The 18,055-nt window shown below is 37.9% G+C and overlaps 1 pseudogene; it reads right to left on the reverse strand.

Annotated features, from left to right (window-relative positions):
* Positions 1,751-17,871, reverse strand: Vmn2r128 (vomeronasal 2 receptor 128; annotated as a pseudogene).

Below are 18,055 nucleotides of genomic sequence, written 5' to 3' on the forward strand. Positions count from 1 at the left end.
CCAGCACTGCTACCCCCACTTCCTGGTCTTGGCATTCCTCTACCATGGAACATCAAGGCTTCACAGAACAAAGGGCCTCTCCTCCCATTGATGTCCAACTAGGCCACCCTCTGCTATATATGCAGCTGGAGCCATGGGTCCCTCCATGTGTAATCTTTGGTTGGTGGTTTAGTCCCTGGGAGCTTTGGGAGTACTGGTTGATTCATATTGTTGTTCCCTCTATGGGGAACCCTTCATCTCCTTGGGTACTTTCTCTAGCTCCTCTTTTGGGGACCCTATGCTCAGTCTAATGGTTCACTAAGAGCATCTACCTCCATATTTTTCAATCACTGGGAGAGCCTCTAAGGAGACAGGTATTCAGGCTCTTGTCAGCAAGTACTTGTTGGTATTCACAATAGTGTCTGTGTTTGGTGACTTTATATGAGATTGATGCCCAAGTAAAACAGTCTCAGGATGGCATTTCCTTCAGTCTCTGTTTCACACTTTGTCTCTTCATCTATTCCCATGGATATTTTTCCCTGTTCTAAGAAGGACAGAAGTTTCCACAATTTGGTCTTCCTTCTTCTTTAGCTTCATGTGGCCTGTGAATTGTATCATGGGTATTACAAGATTCTGGGCTAATATCCACATATCAATGAGCACATACTACGGGTGTTCTTTCGTGATTGGGTTACCTTACTGAGAATAATATTACCTTGTTCCACCCATTTGCCTCAGGATTTCATAAATTTATTGTTTTTAATAGTGGAGTAGTACTCCATAATGTAAATGCACAATTTCTGTATCTATTTTTCTGTTGATGGAATCTGGGTTTTTACAAGCCTCTGGCTACTATACATAAGGTTGCTATTATCATAGAGGAGGATGTGTCCTTATTACATGTTGGAGCATTTTCGGGGTATATGCAGAGGAATGGTTTTGCTGGGTCCTCAGGTTGTATATGGCCAAATTTCTGAGGAACTGTTAAACTGATTTCCAGAATGGTTGTACCAGCTAGCAATCTCACCAGCAATGGAGGAGTGTTCCTCTTTCTCCATATCCTCACCAGTATCTGCTGTCACTTGAGTTTTTTATCTTAGCCATTCTGACTGGTATGAGGTGGAATCTCAGGGTTGTTTTGACTTGCATTTCTCTGATGACTAAGGATTTCTTTAGGTGTGTCTCACCACTTGGTATTCCTCAGGTGAGAAGTCTTTGTTTAGTTCTATAACCCATTCTAATAGGGTTTTTTGGTTCTCCAGAGTCTAACTTGTTGAGTACTTTCTATGAATTGGATATTAACCCTCTAACAGATGTGGAGTTGGTAAACATCTTTTCCCAATCTGTTGGTTGCAGTTTTGTCCTATTGACACTGTCCTTTGCCTTAAAATTGCTTTGCAATTTTACAAGGTCTCACTTGCCAATTCTTGATCTTAGAGCATAAGCTATTGGTTTTCTGTCAGGAAATTTCCCCCTGTGCCAGTGTGCTTAAGTCTCTTCCCCACTTTCTTTTCTATTAGTTTTAGTTATACCTTCTACTTTAAAATCCCAATGATATGCTTTCTAATTTAAATCATAAGCGATACTCCAATCAATGATAAATGACATGTCACAGAACAAGATATCATTCACCATGTTAAAATTACAACACAACCACAACCAATATTACACTACCACAACAGAAGCTACTTCAGATTAAACATAAAAGGGAAGGTTGAGCCAGGATATCATCTAAGGTGACATCCTTGCATGTCACATGGATCTCACTGCTCTACTCATCCAGAACAGTGGACACTGTAGTGCTGTTAAGCTCACTGCTCACAGAAGCTGAGGTCAGCTGGATGCTCCTGTCAACAGTGGGGACTCTTCCACCAACAGTTTCATCAGTGTTCCTCTTTGGCCTCAGCAAGATAATGAAGCACTTGGGAAGAAATAGACAGCCTAACAAGCCATAGCTGGATGCCAAAATGGCAAATATTTCCACAGCCACTTTGAATTTGCCTTTGGTGCTCAAGTAAGCAGGGACAAAAGAGATCCAGACAATGAAAAAGACCAGCATTCCAAAAGTGATACATTTCCCTTCATAATAGTTATCTGGCAGCTGGCGAGCCACAAAGGTGGTAACAAAACACAGCAGAGCCAAAAGAACATCAAACCCAAAAATGGAGCACAGAAACTCTATAGAACCTTCATTGCATTCAAAGATGATCTTTACATTTTGAATTTCAATGTTCTTGAACAGGCTTGGAGGCTCCAACACCAAGTATACTGCACATACACAAATCTCCCCTATAACACAGATCAGTACAATTAATTTTCGAAAAATGGGATGCATAGATATAAGGCGGGTTTTGGATAAGGAAATCCTGTAGGCAAAAAAGAGTGAAATAGTCTTTCCTAGAATGGAAGACAGACAAAGGCAAAAGCCCAGTGCCAGAGTGATCTGGCGGGCCATGCAGGACCAGTTGCATGGCTTGCCTATAAACAGCAAAGAAGACAGCACAGTGATGACCAGAGACATCTGAATGAAAAAGCTCAGCTCCCGGTCATTGGCTTTCACCAATGGAGTGTGTCTGTGGATTACGTACACAACAGTGACTGCCAAGACCACAAGTGCCCCAAAGATGGAAAGGATGACAAGGGTGAACCCCAGTGCCTCTTCATAAGCAAGGAATTCCACATGCTTTGGCACACACTTGCTCTTCTCTGCATTGGACCAGTCATCTTCACCGCATGGATCACATTCTCTTTGTCCTATTGACAAAAAAAGAGACTCACTCTGACTCCTGGTCATGACATCTCTGAGTACAATTCTGTGTGGAGTCTTGGGGAGCTGGTCCCAGGGAGTTGTGTAGTTTACACTGTGCTTGTTTTCCATCCCAGACCATTTTATTATATTTTACACAATAACTCTGGAAACCATCTGTGAAATGAAAAGCTAATCTTTGGTTTTTCAACCAAAAGTCAAATGGAAATATAAATAAACTTGGTCCAACACTGGACACAAAACCAAGTCTACTTAAGTCACCTCCAGAGATGAGCAACTGAGCAGGCTCTCATAGGAGTTCTTTCTGCAGCAAGTGTGCAAGCATGTGCTTCCTGTGCTTAGAACCTTAAGACAATTGGTGACTTTTCTCCAACTTCAATAGGTGCTGAATATGACCAAAAAAGCAAGTAATTTGAAGATTTTATGAATGTATTTGTATTTCACATTTTATTTATTTTCTTTGGTGTTTCTTTACGAACTTTATTGTGGTAGATCTTGTCTTATAACAGAAGTGAAAACTAATATTTTCCTTTGGTCAAACTGCACAGTGTTAAATTGTATAGGTTTCTTGAGTTTTGTTATAGGCTGCTTATATCTTTTTATAAAGACTTATAAGAAGCTCCCTGACCCCCCCCCTTGTTAATTTAACCATATTACTACCAATTCAAAAGTCCCTATCATTACCTGGTTTCTCTGACACATATCCATCAGCACATGGGATACAAGCAAAGCAGCATAGGGGTTGTCCCGGTCGAATCCCCTTTCGGGTCCCTGGAGCACACAGTTTTGTGCAGAATGAATCTGGAAGCTAGCAAAGACCATATTAGAATTATACACTCTGGGCAGTGGTGGCACACATCTTTAATCCCAGCACTTGGGAGGCAGAGGCAGGCAGATTTCTGAGTTCACGGCCAGCCTGTTCACAGAAACAGTTTCAGGATAGGCAGGGCTACACAGAGAAACCCTGTCTTAACACCCCCCCCCCCACCAAAAAAAGCAAAAAACAAAAAAACAAACAAAACAAAACAAAAAGGAATTACATCCAGCTTTTCAATGGTGACTATAAAAGGCAAAGGGGTCTGGATGTGTGTACTCAGCAAAACTTTCAATCACCATAAATATAGGAAACAAGATATTCCATGACAAAGTAAATTATATACAGGATATCTCTTTAAATTAAACCCTACAACAGGTAGTAGGAGGAAATTTCCAACCTAAGGAGATTAAATATACCCATGAAATCACTGGAAATAAATACTATTGTATTAACAAAATCAAAATAAGGGAAACACACACACAAATACACACACACGTACACTCATTTTCACACAACCACCACCACAATCAAAATAACAGGAATTAACAACCATTTACTATTAATGTCTCTCAATATCAATGGACTCAATTATCCAGTAAAAAAGATACAGGTTAAGAGAATGAATGTTAAAACAGGATCCATTCTTCTGCTGCATACAAGAAACATACCCCATCATCAACAATAGGCATTACTTCATAGTAAAGTGTTGGAAAAAGATTTTTCTACGCAAATGGATCCACAGAGAAATCTGATATAGTGATTCTAATAAAACCAGATACACTGACTGAATCTTATAGAAGAGAAAGTTGGGGAAAACATTGAACACATGAGTACAGGGGAAATTTTCCTGAACAGAACATCAAAAATTTATGCTATAAGATCAAGAATGGACAAATGGGACCTCATAAAATTGCAAAGTTTCTGTAAGACAAAGGACACTGTCAATAGGACAAAACTACAACCAAAGGACTGGGAAAAGATCTTTACCAATCCTGCATCTGGTAGAGGGCTAATATCCAATATATACAAAGAATTCAACAAGTTAGACTCCAGAGAACCACATAACCCAATTAAAAAGGGGTACACAGCTAAAGAGAGCATTCTAAACTGAGCAAACTTGAATGGTCAAGAAGCACCTAAAGAAATGTTCAACATCCTTAGTCATCAGGGAAATGCAAATCAAAATGACACTAGGATTCCACCTTATACCTGTCAGAATGGCTAAGATCAAAAACTGAGGAGACAGCAGGTGCTGGGAGGATGTGAAAAAAGAGGAACTCTCCTCCATTGCAGGAGAGATTGCTAGCTGGTACAACCATTCTGGAAATCAGTTTGGTGGTTCCTCAGAAAAATTGAGCATCGTACTACCTGAGGAACAAGGTATACAACTCCTCGGCATATACCCAGAAGATGCTCCAACATGTAGTCAGGACACATGCTCCCCTATTTTTCTATCTTTGTTTTTTTTTTCATTTTTTTTAAATTAGGTATTTTCTTCATTTACATTTCCAATGCTATCCCAAAAGTCCCTCAAATCCCCCCACTTCTCTCCCACTTCTTGGCCCTGGCGTTCCCCTGTACTGAGGCATATAAAGTTTGCAAGACCAATGGGCCTCTCTTTCCACTGATGGCTGACTAAGCCATCTTCTGATACATATGCAGTTAAAGACAGGAGCTCCGGGTACTTGTTAATTCATATTGTTGTTCCACCTATAGGGCTGCAGATCCCTTTAGCTCCGTGGGTACTTTCTCTAGCCCCTCCTTTGTGTGCCCTGTGAACCATCCAATAGCTGACTGTGATCATCCACTACTGTGTCAATTAAAACTTGAGTAGAGATCTAAACAGAGAGCTCTCAAGAGATGAATCTCAAATGTCAATAAACACTTAAATGTTCAACTTCTTTAGCCATCATGAACTGCAAATCACACCGACTTTGAGATTCCATCTTACACTTTTATAATGGATAAGGTCACAACCACAAGTGACAGCTCACGTTGGCAATGATGTGGAGCAAAGGGAATGTTCCTCCATTGCTGGTAAGAGTGAAAATTTGAACAGCCACATTGAAAATCAATATGGCAGTTTCCAAGAAAGTTGGAAAACAACCTACCTGAAGACTCAGTTGTAACACTCCTGGGCATGTACCTAAAGGACACTTCATTATACCACAAGGACACTTGCTCAATTATGTTTATAGTAGCATAATCATAATAGCATGAAAGTGGAAACAACCTACATGTCCCTCTACTATAAAATGTATAAAAATATGGCACATTTAAATAATGTATTACTCAGCTGTTAAAAACAAGTATATTATGAAAATTAGAGGCAAATAGATGGAACTAGAAAAGAATCCAGTGTTGTAACCCTGACCCAGAAATCAAACATAACGTGTACTTATGAGTGGACATTAGCTGTAAAGTAAATGATAACCCTATTACTATCCACATACCCAGAGAGACTAAGTAACAAGGAGAGCCCAAGGGAGGATGCATGGATCTCTCTGGGAAGGAGAAATAAAATAGACATCCTGGGTGCAGGATGGTGGGAAAAATAGGAATAGGAGGGAACAAATGGGGGAGGATGGAGAGAGAGAATTCTGAGACAGCTAACTGGAATTGGAAACCATCTAGGGGACAAACTAGTAACCCAGTGTAATGGAAACTCCCAGGAATATAAGAGAATGATTTTAGCTAAGGCTCCTAGCAGTGGAGGATGTGAAGCCTTAAATGGCTATTTCCTTTAACCAAGCAATTGAAGGGATTAGGTACCAACACAGCCACATAATATTTCAACTACAAAATTTGTCCTGCCTTCAAGATGTGCTGGGTTAAAAGTTACACAGAAATTATGGGAGTGGCCATATATATTAAAATTTTAGTAAAATATTTTAGTAAAGCATGGATTCTTTAAATTATAACTAGAACAAAGAACAACATGAAAAACATGCTACACTAAGGAAATTCACTTGGAATATGGCAAAAATGTTAGGTGTTTTGCATTTATTTAGTGCCTGAAAAAATAGAGTTTTCTGTCTACATATAAACAAAATATGTCAGACCAACTAACCCTTGAAGATTCAGTGTTCCAAAACAACGATGAGTTCTTTGGAAGAACAAGTTCATATTTTGTAGAATTAAATCTGTATTCTCCAACCTTGACAAAGGTGATTTCTCCAGCATCACCCATGTGCCAATTGAGGATATCATAATACCCACTGTCTACATCTCCATTGCCATTAAGTTCTATTTCTGCTCCATCATGGGTAGTAATTTTCAGTTTCTTAAAGTAAGGCAATAGCTAATAAGGAAGAGGAAGAAAAAATTAAACGAAGATATCTCATTAATAATATCACATTATTATTTTAATATCATGACAAAATACTAAATTATGGCAACACAATAAGTAGCATTATAAACATACTGGGTTAAATAATTTGTACAATCTAAGTTTACATATTTTCCTTAACTTTTGGCAGTGGACACTCTCAATTTACATTTCCTTTATTTATTTATTTATTTATTTATTTATTTATTTATTCATTCATTCACTCATTCATTCATTCGTTCACTTATACCACAATGTCAGCCCCTGTCTATTTCCAGTTCCCTGTTAATGCTGCTCCACCCTGACTCACCCTCCCCTTTTTCTCTGAGAAGGGGGAGTCTCCAACTCCTTTGGAAATCATACCTGGTACATCAATTTACTGTGCAACCTCTCTCACTGAGGACAAACAAGGGAGCCCAGTTAAGGGAATGGGATACACAGGCAGGCAACAGATTCAGGGACAGCCCTTACTCAAGTTGTTGGGGTACCAGCATGAAGACTAGGCTGTACATCTGATAAATATGTGCAGGTATTGGGGCAGGCTAAATCCAGCCCATGCTTGTTCTTTGGTTGGTGGTTAAGTCCCTGGGAACATCCAAGGTTTTAGATTGGTTGACTCTTGGTCTTCCTGTGGAGACTCTATTTCTTTTCAGTCACTCAGTCTATCTCCCAACTTTTCTACAAGATTCTTGAACTCCATCTATTGTTTGACTGTGTGTCTCTGGGTCTGTTTTTATTAGTTGTTGGGTGGAGTCTTTCAAAGGAAAGTTGACACAGTAACAGAGTATTAGTAGTGTCAGGTATTGGTTCTTGTCTGTGGGATGGGTTTCAATTTGAGCAAGTCATTGGTTGATTATTCCCTCAGTCTCTGCTCCATCTTTTTCCTGCACTTCTTGCAGACAGGACATATTTTAGGTAAAAGTTTTGTGGGTAGCTTGTTGTGCTTATCCCTGTACTGTGAGTCCTGCCTGACTATAGGAGGTAGCCACTTTGGGTTCCATATTTCCTACACTTCTAGGAGTCTAAAGTCAACTCCATGTACTTCTTGGGGCCTCCTTCTTTAAATATAAAAAAATACAGAGAAGACAATCAAACAAGGGAAAGAAATGTATAAAACTGTTCAAGACCTGAAAGTAGAAACAGAAGCAAGTAAGAAAACAAAATCTGAAAAAATTCTGGAGGTGGAAACCTAGGAATGAAAACAGGAAAACCTAGGAATTGCCAAAAGAATACAGAGATGGAATGGAGAATTTCAGGTGTATAAGATACCATAAAAGAAATTGATTCATTCGTCAAAGAAAATGCTAAAGCTAAACTGTTTTTAAAATAAAACATCCAGGAAATTTGGGACATTAATTAACTTTTGACATATACTCAAATTGTATGTTTTTCTTACCATAGTATAAGTTTATACTAAGGTTTATCAGTAGAATAGCTCCTTATCAAGAAACAGGAGATGTTTGTATTTTCATTTATCTCACCCACTTTCCCTGTGTAAGGATAGAGATGTTGACAACTATTTCCTTCTTTTGAAGACCTCAGTATAGTAGAGAGACTGGACAATCAGATGGTAAAACATAAACTCAACAAGTTTATGTTGCTGCTCTGTCACAGTTTCCTCCCATATTCAAACAGTTCATCCTTTCTGGGAAGATCTTTAAGTAGTAATATAAGTATTTCAAATTAGCTTTAGGAAGTCCATGAAACTAAGCAGATTTACTAGATAACGCCTTGCCAGAGTAAGCAAGGAAAGTTGAGAGTGCTTCTCAGAATGTGTTAAAAGTGCAAAGAAGAATCAGACAAGACAAGGTGCAAAGAAGACTCTTGAGACCAGTCTGTCTGCTGGGGGGAAGAGAAATAAGCTGAGTTTCCAGGAAGTTATTTACACCAACTTAGGAAGGATTTTCCTTTGAGCTACCTGAAGGTCATGTTCCCAGTTCCCAGTTTTTGGGAGATTTCACCCAGCTTAAGTGTCCTTGGTGTTGCATCTATCTCCTGCTGGTGTTTCTGCTTCTGTAACTAACCCTCACCCATATTCCTTTATGTAACCACAATACAATTATTGGTTTACTGAGTTCGTCTTTCTTGCTATTTGAATGTAGTATGTTTAGGGTTCCCTATCTAGGGTGAAGTAGATGTGTCTGTTGCATCTCCACAAGAAATTTTTTGTCATATCACAGTTATTATTGTAGAAAGATGTTTAAAAAGGGCATAGTGGAGGCAATGGGTGACTGACTTAGGAAATTGGAAAATTTTAATTTCTCAGTATCTTATTTAGGATTTTACAGCAGTGAAGAGACACCATTTTCAAGCAGCCTTATAAAGAACAATGTGTAGTTGGGGATGTTTACAGGTTTTGAAGTTCAGTCCATTAAAATCAAGGCAGGAAGCATGGCAGTGTCTGTGCAGGCATGGTGCTGGGTGAGCTGAGAGTTCTACATCTTCATCCAAAGGAAATCAGGAACAGGCTGTCTCCAACTTGGCTAGAAGAAGGTTCTCATATACCACCCCTACAGAAAGACAATTTCTCCAACAATGCCACACCTGCTCTCAAAAGATCACACCACCTAATAATTCTACTTCTACTTCGTGAACTCAACCATAAACAATCCACCATACTCAGAGACAGTCCACTTTAGCTCAACTTTTAGCATTACCAGGAGATTTCCTTGAGAGTATGCCTCTGCATTCTAAGCTTCAACTGTGCAGAAATGGCCAAGCCCAGTGGTATAATTGTTCATGGAACTGACATTAAATCACTAGGACCAGAGATATTGAGAAGAATCCTTTATTCTCAATGAGAAAACAAACTTTGTCTAACTCATTCCCCACCTAATTAACTTTAGGTAGGTAAGAGGATTTTTTCTTTAGCATAAAGAAAATCTATTACACAGGGCACATCGTTGATCTTCATTTGCACTACATGCTGCACCTGGATTTCTCAACCAAAGGACCTAGTGTGGTCACAATCACTCCATAGATCAGTAAGACTGTATTATTCTTCCTAATATTTGTCATAGGGATTAAGGCTATGCAGGTAAAAGAATTTACTCAGTGAATATATTAAGATAGTATTTTAGCCACCATTTATCCCTGGGGATACTTTGTGTAACCTGGCCTCTTGTTTTTATTTTGACTATTTTCCTGACTATTCTTCTCTATTATAATGAAATGTATGTCAGAAATCATGAAAACTTAAATTTTATGCTAAGTCTATGAAATGTTCTCTCACTCCTTATTAATAGTCCAACAAATAAATGGTCAAAACTTCCACAATTTGTCTGTTCCATAGATCAGTCTTCCTAAAGTTTCACTTGCTTGAAACTTTTAGATGATATGACACATCTTTCTAACATCATGTATTTCTCAAGAATTTAGAAATGCCAAGTGAGTATTGGGTATGACCCTAATCCCATAGATTGATGCAAGGTACACAGCATAAATTTGCCTCAGGAGGAGAAGGAGGAGAAGGAACAGGTTAAGTAATATAAAAAGAAGACAAAAAAGGAGGGTAATTTAGAAATGTTCAAGTACATAACAGAATTTGAAAAGATTTCTAGCCTTGTCTATCAGTGCGATAAGCTTGAAACGTAAGTAAAGGCTGTGTATTTATTTTGGTTTCTGTTAAACAAATGCTTTACATTGATACATTTACCAGGCTTATCTGTTTATATGTTATTCTTCAATGTAAGGAGATAATTTTTTTATCGTGTTGACAAAGGTCCTATATGAAGAACAACAACCCTTGATGTGGACAATGACTAACTTTAATCTTGATACTATGTAGTACCTACCCCATCTTTAAAACCTTTACACCTGCAATAATTGCTTCTTTTTGAAAATTTAAATTTAACATTTTAGTGTTCATCTATAGGACCACTAGCATTTAGCTATAGGATCATTGTTAAGTATTCAAAAGTGTTCTTTATCTTGACAGAAACATTCAAAGGACGTCTAGTAAAATTATATCTTTGACAACTAAAAAGTGTTTAATTTATCATTTCTAGGCAATAATGAGTTTCCATATCAGTCCTGAGTATCAAGTGTTGTCATCTACAAAATAAAAAAAAGTGCTATAAATATCTGAGCAATTTCTCCAACCTTAATTGTGTCCTTTTTAAATATTTCATATCAGGGGTCAAATGATATAATTACCTTTCAGTTGTAGGTATTAGAACTTTCTTAGTACTCGTAAACATATCTGTTCTAGTTCTGTCCTGTTTCTATGATAAATACCTTGACCAAAAGCAATCTGGGGGGAAGAAAGTGTTGTTTGGTTTACACTTCAAGGTCACAGACCACTGTTGGTGGAAATCAGGCTAAGAATCGATAGGCATAACCACAGAGAATTTCTGCTTACTAATCTATCACAATAAATCTCTCAAAATAAATATGATGAGCTATCTTTCTTATAAAGTCTAGTCACATCTGCCTAGAGAAGGTGGGCCCTCTCACATCAATCATGATCAATGACAAGCTCTTACAGACATAAGGCAATGTGATCTAGGAAATGCTTCAATTGAGATTTCCTCTTTCCAGGTGATTCTAGGTTGGATAAAGTTGCTAATAAAACTCTAATTAGCATCCTTAGCATTCAGACCTTGCATCATTTCTAAGTTCCATGTTAGTGTCTGGAAACAGCATATTTTACATAAATAGCTGACTTTAAATCTCGACCAGAGAAAGTAGAGAATGAAGCTGTATTGTTGAGATGTTTCAAAATAGGTAGTCCTTAGAAACAACAGAGAGAAATTCCGTAAAAAGGACCTTGCCCCTACTCAAAATGGCTTATAATACTTAGGAAGTTTTGGGGAGATAAATAAATACAAAAATAATAGATTAACACCCATAGAAGGAAAAAAAAAAGTTCCTGGATTCTATCGTGTTAGCCAGAATTAGTAGAGGAAAAGTAGAAGTCCAGATAACATGTGACTGGAATGAGAAAATGGCAAAAGAATCATTTTTCAAACAGCAAAGGTATCATATGTATTTAGCACAAGATTAATTTTCAATGGTCACAAAAATTGGACGGGCAAAGGATAATGAAAGCAAGATAGTTTTACAGCTGCACAATATTGTCTAGAAGGATAATTGCTGTTTACATTTTGATTTGAGTTTATAGAGATGGCTTTACCCTGTATCTCTGGTGGGACTGGAACTCACAATGTAGCTGAAGTTAGCTATGAATCCCTGGCAATAATTTCTCAGCTATGAAGAAGTCATGAGTCACATGAGTGGTGGCAAAGAGTGGGTAGAGGCATGAGTGACTACCACAAGGTAATTATTAGTACTGTAGGGAAATATAATACTTTCTGTTGAGAAAAATGGTGGCGTTACTTAACAGTAATAATGAAAGGTAATTATATCATTTTACCCCTGATATGAAATATTTAAAAAGGACACAACTAAGGTTGGAGAAATTGCTCAGATATTTATAGCACTTTTTTTTTTTGATTTTGTAGATGGCAACACTTGATACCCAGGCATGATATGGAAACTCATTATTGCCTAGAACTACAGTTTCAGAGGATTTAATGCCCTTTTCTGATCTCCATTGGCATCAGGCATGCATGTGGCCCAAATAAGTAATTGTAGACAAAACATTTATATGCATAAAAGAAATTACATCTAGAAAGAGACACAGCATCATCACCAAATAATATATATGCATAGCTTAGTCATAATAAAAAAATAGATAAACCTAAATCAAAAATCAGTCTAAAAATACTGGAGGAAGGGAGCATTGATTAGGAACATTTGCTGCTCTTGCAGAGAATTCAGGTTTGATTCCAAATGCCCAAGGTGGTGCTTCCCAACTATCTACAAGTATCGTTCCAGGGGATCTGAGTTCCTTCCTTAGATCACTGTTGGTATATTCACACTTACGGTGCACAAAAATGCACAAAAGGAATCACTCACACATATTAAGTAAGATAAAATAAAATAAAACTTTAAAACAAAGTATCAAGGATAAGAAGACACTAAAAAATTAGTAAATAAAAGGAGTTGTCAGAATATGTGGTAAGGTGGTGGGGTAACAGAATGTTACCTGCTTTACTAAGAAAAGCCAGCACTGAGTGTTGTGTGGGCCAAACACTTGGTCTTGCAAACTTTATATGCCCCAGTACAGGGGAACACCAGGGCCAAAAAGTGGGAGTGAGTGGGTAGGGGAGCAGGGCAGGGGGAGTGTATAGGGGACATTTGGGATAGCATTTGAAATGAACAAATAATAAATAATAATAAATGATAATAAATGAAGAAAATAGCTAATAAAAAAGACAGGAAGAAAAGAAAGAGAGAGAGAGAAAGAGAGAAAGAGAGAGACAGAGAGAGAGAGAGAAAGAGAGAAAGAAAGAAAGAAAGAAAGAAAGAAAGAAAGAAAGAAAGAAAGAAAGAAAGAAAGAGAGAAAGAGAGAAATTAAGGGGTAACGGAAGGTTCCCAGCCAATGTGGCCTCTGGTATGACAGGTTGTCATGTAAGAGTAAATAGATTATGATACGCAAGGAAGAAGTGACACATTAGTGATGATAAATGAATGTCCTGTGGGGCTGACAGAACCAAGGCAGGGATGCTTAAGTTTTATATTTCTTATAAGAGGGAGGTATGAATAGAAACAATCAGGAAATTGTGGATGAGAATATTCTTGGAATGATGACTCAGGCTACTGGGTAACAACATGAATCCTTTGACTGCAGATCAACGACAGGCACAGTGGATGTGAATGTCCCAGAAAACCATTATAATCTTTACCCCTGACATCCAGACTTTTGTGTGACTCCTACTATATTGTATGAAGAAATCACCCTCTAGTCTTCCCTTCAAGATAAATATGAATAATTGTTAAGACAAAACTTAACTCTGATTTATGTTTGGATATTTTTTAATGCAATACAGTGCTTAAGTATAATTTCTAGTATGGGATATAAATGTGATAAATATGTAATATATGTAATATCAAATGAAATTTAATAATTTTAAAAATTAAAAAAGTTCTGGAGTTTAAGGGAAATTATATATAATATCTAGGACTTATCCTAACCTGGACGGACATACAAATCTTTTCCTAACACGAACATGATGCATATAAAACCCAAATAGTTACTTAGATAACGAGTTGCATATTGGATATGGGAAACAGACCCCGGGAAGTAACTAGAGTCACTACTCATGCTTAACTCTTAGATACTTTTAGGTTTCATATCTGTGAAAAAAAAAAGCATATTTTGTAAAAGGCAACATTTTTTTCTTTTGTGAGACAGATTTCTTATTATTGACAACAAACCTAGTGATTTGGTAAAAAAAAAAATGGGAATGTAAAGTGAACAATCAAGTCATCCAGACAAATTTTGATGTTCTAAAATCATACGGAAGCAAATCAGCAATTTCAAAGGCATGCAATTGTCAGCAAACCTTGGTTTTACCCCATGCTCTATAGTAGGGTCAAATAACGTACCTCTTTGGGCTCAAAGTCAGGTATATGTGAACATGTTGTATCATTCCTCTGTTCTTCCAATAAGTCACAAGTGCTTAAACGATCCAGGGCATAAGCCATTAGATATACAGCTTGTCTGACATTGTTTGTGATTCTTAGCTGAGATGTATCCAGATAGGTGTTTTTCAGATCTTCCAGCTTCTCCTCTCCAGTGCAGAGCTGATCAGACATGTCATACAGTCTGTTTTCTTTACCAGTCATATTCACTCTGTGGTCCACATTGTAAGGCACACTGCTGTTGGGCCAGGTACAGTTAAAAGCAGTTTGCCAGAATTCAATGGTCAAGACATCATTTGGATCCTTGCTAGGGTGTACATCATGAAGGAATTCTTTTAGTCCTGGTATAACACTTCTTGGTATTGCAAATCCAATAGTTCCACCAAAATAGGGAAAGTACTCAGGCTTTGCAATGAGAGCTGAGGTAATCCAGGCTTCGCTGGCTATCCATGTCCTGTGAGTTATGTTATGATGAATCACTTCCAGCACAAACGGGCTGAGGTCCATGTCAGAAGTATATAGAACAATGACTTTGGCACTGGAACTCTTTATTGCCTTGACAGCTTTTTACATTTTCTCATTGGAGTAGACTTTTGGAATGGTTTCAGAGAAAGCCACACAGAGGTTGGCAGTCTCCATTTTTTCCCTAAAGGATTTTACTCCATATTTTCCATAATCATCCTCAGATGCAATAGCACCTACCCAGACCCAACCAAAGTGTATGATGAGAGTCACCATGGCCTCAATCTGGAATTTATCACTGGGTATTGAGCGATAAAATGATTGGAACTGTAATTTATCACTAAGAATTGCACTGGATGAAGTATAGCCTACCTAAAATAAAAAAATATTTAGAGTTATTAGGAAACACGAACCAACTTTTAAATTATATCTTCAGAATATTGAAAGGGAGGGAGCTGACCAGTCCTTTCTGTAGACAATGACTTTCTACTGGTGTTTCTACTTGTTGGATCAGGGATGCCATCTGTTAAGATGACATTCAATATCATTAATTTTCATGGGTAAGGCCATAACAGTGTCTGGAAAGTAACTGATATTTTCCTTCATCGTCCTGGACATTTTTGACTCCCCTGAGTCAGGATATCCAGTCTCTTCATCAGCTTTAGCATCTCATGTGCAGAGATGATGGATTTAGTCCAAGTCTCAATCTGCTCAGTAGCATGAATTTGTCTCTTATATGCTCTACCGGTGTCACCTCTACTCCCTTATTCCTACTCTGCTCTTTCTTCTCTTAGTTTCCTGGTGTTAGGACTCCTAAGTATGTTCGTCCTAAAACTTGACTTGAGAGAGAAGATAGACTGGATTACTGCAACCAGAAGCCTAAACATTATTCTCCTACAAGGTTACTAGAAAAGTACTTAGGCAGATAAATGAGAAGCAAGACTTCCTCTCCTGCTCAGTAGACATGTTTTGTACTTAGCATTTAGGGAGGCCTAGGCATGGAGATAAGGTGAGCATGTATTACTGACATTCTTTCTGTATCTTTGCTGTAGTGTATCCTCTATTTGCTAACTCGCCTCCCCATAAAACATGTTACTCTCTCTCCCATCCAATCTCATGTACTAAGACTTGACTTTCAGTGTCATGGTCTATAACTCTTTAGCTATTACCCCCATGTGAATACTACATTATTTCTGTGTTTTATTTTTCTGTCTCTTTTCCTGTTCTTATTCCACTGGCTAATATTTCTATTCTCCTTTCTGATTACACAAACAGCAGAATCATGAAAGGTACTGTGTAGGAAGGAATTCCTTTAAGAAGAAATGATACCAGATTTCTGAGGTTTGGCCAATTATTTGTCATATAGATTCTTGTCATTTGTACTTTCTGAGTCTTTTTTACAACACAAGAAAATTAAAAAAATGATAAGTTATATTTTTTGGTTTTTAATATAAAGGCACTAAACAGAAGATTTAAGAATTTTTCCAGATTTACTAAAAACTATGGAAAAATGTATCTAGAAATTCTAGGCTGTGCTACAGAGCTCATAGCAGATATCATTTGGATGAGGCACATGAAGCCCATCACTAACATTTATGCCAATTAACTTAACTTTAAATTAAATACTGTGTTGGGCTGGGGCTGTGGGTCATTAGTGCAGCATTTCTCTACAAAAAAAAAACCCAAGTTCTTGAATTTTATCTCAAGTATCACAAGGAAAAGAAAAGAAAGGGAGAGAGAGAAAGAATGAATGAAAGAGAAAAGAAGAAAGAGAAGTTGAGAAGAGAGAGTAGAGGATGGAGGAAGGAGAGGTGAGTGAAATACTGCCATTAAGTCAATATCACCAATAATCTTTTCATCATTCAAATCAATACATCCTGACCCTTTAATGACACTGCCTTTGAAGTAATTCTAGATTCCTTTATGTTCCTAATAATTCTTGCTTTGCAATTACTTTTTCTTGTATTGAAATATGCTACTCTCTTTAGGTTTAAAATAACCTATTAAGTTAGCTAATGTGAAATCCCAATCTCATTTAAGCATGTCAGTGTGATGATTTTGCTCATGACTCACAAGCATCAACAGAGACCCAGAGAAAAACCTGTGCTTTATTCCAGCCACCAGTCAACCACCAAGTATTTATGGATGACTTTACATTGTTCTACACAGTGCATGAAGCACAGTGACTACTGAGATGTTAATATCCTCATTACTACACCACCAGTTAATCAATGCAAGCCGAATGCATGAATACTAGATCACAAGTCAGTGTAAATAGGCCACAGTGTGCACTGTTTGAGTTTGGTGGAGCAAAGTAAGTGGGAGAACCTGGCCCTGTTTCATGTTATCTCTGTAGGTCAATTCATCCTCTCTGGACCACACTGCTATTTGCAATAATTTCTACATGCTGTTTGTATCTTCTCTCTACTTTTTTCTATTCCTTCTGTGCTTCCTTCCTTCCTTCCTTCCTTCCTTCCTTCCTTCCTTCCTTCCTTCCTTCCTTCCTTCCTTCCTTTTTATTTTCCTTTTTTTTCTTTTTTTTCTGTTTGACACAGGATTTCTGTGTGTAATAGCCCTGACTGTCTTGGAACTAACATTGTATACCAGGCTGACCTAAAAGCCACAGAGATTCACCTGCCTCTACTTCCAAAGTTCTGTAACTAAAGGCCTGTGCCACCCCTCCTGGCACAGCATTTGTAAATTTTCCTAAGTACATAGCACACTATTCCAAGTTACCTGAGCTATGTCATACACCCCGAGAAGTCTTGCAGCAGAAACTGACAAGGATGAACCTCCTGCTCCAATAATTCCTAGGAGATATTTTCCCGTGCTGTTTCTAAAATGGGGCCTGTTTTTGTCCTGTCCTGTAATAAATGTCATAACAGTCTCCATTGCTTTGGAGACAGAGAAACAGGTGTCAAAGATCTGGTAGCCCAGAGTGTGGTTGGGCAAAATGTCCTTCCTCTCATTAATCTCCTTGATGGTGTGGATCATGGTTTTCATCCAGCGGAAACCCCGGAAATTAAACCTGGAAAGGAAAAGCATCTGTGAGCCAGTGGCCACTAAGGGGGTTAGGAAAACTGGAAGCTTTTTAGGGAAGATGCTTCAGTTAAGGGAGTGATTAGAGCATTTGCTGAAGCAGCAGCCGGTACCTCAGTTTTCTGTATGTGTCAAATTTACAAATGACAGTACAATAATAAAATATTCAAATAG

Source organism: Mus musculus, chromosome 3 (assembly GCF_000001635.26).
Source record: "Mus musculus strain C57BL/6J chromosome 3, GRCm38.p6 C57BL/6J".
In the NCBI taxonomy this organism is placed as follows: Eukaryota; Metazoa; Chordata; class Mammalia; order Rodentia; family Muridae; genus Mus; species Mus musculus.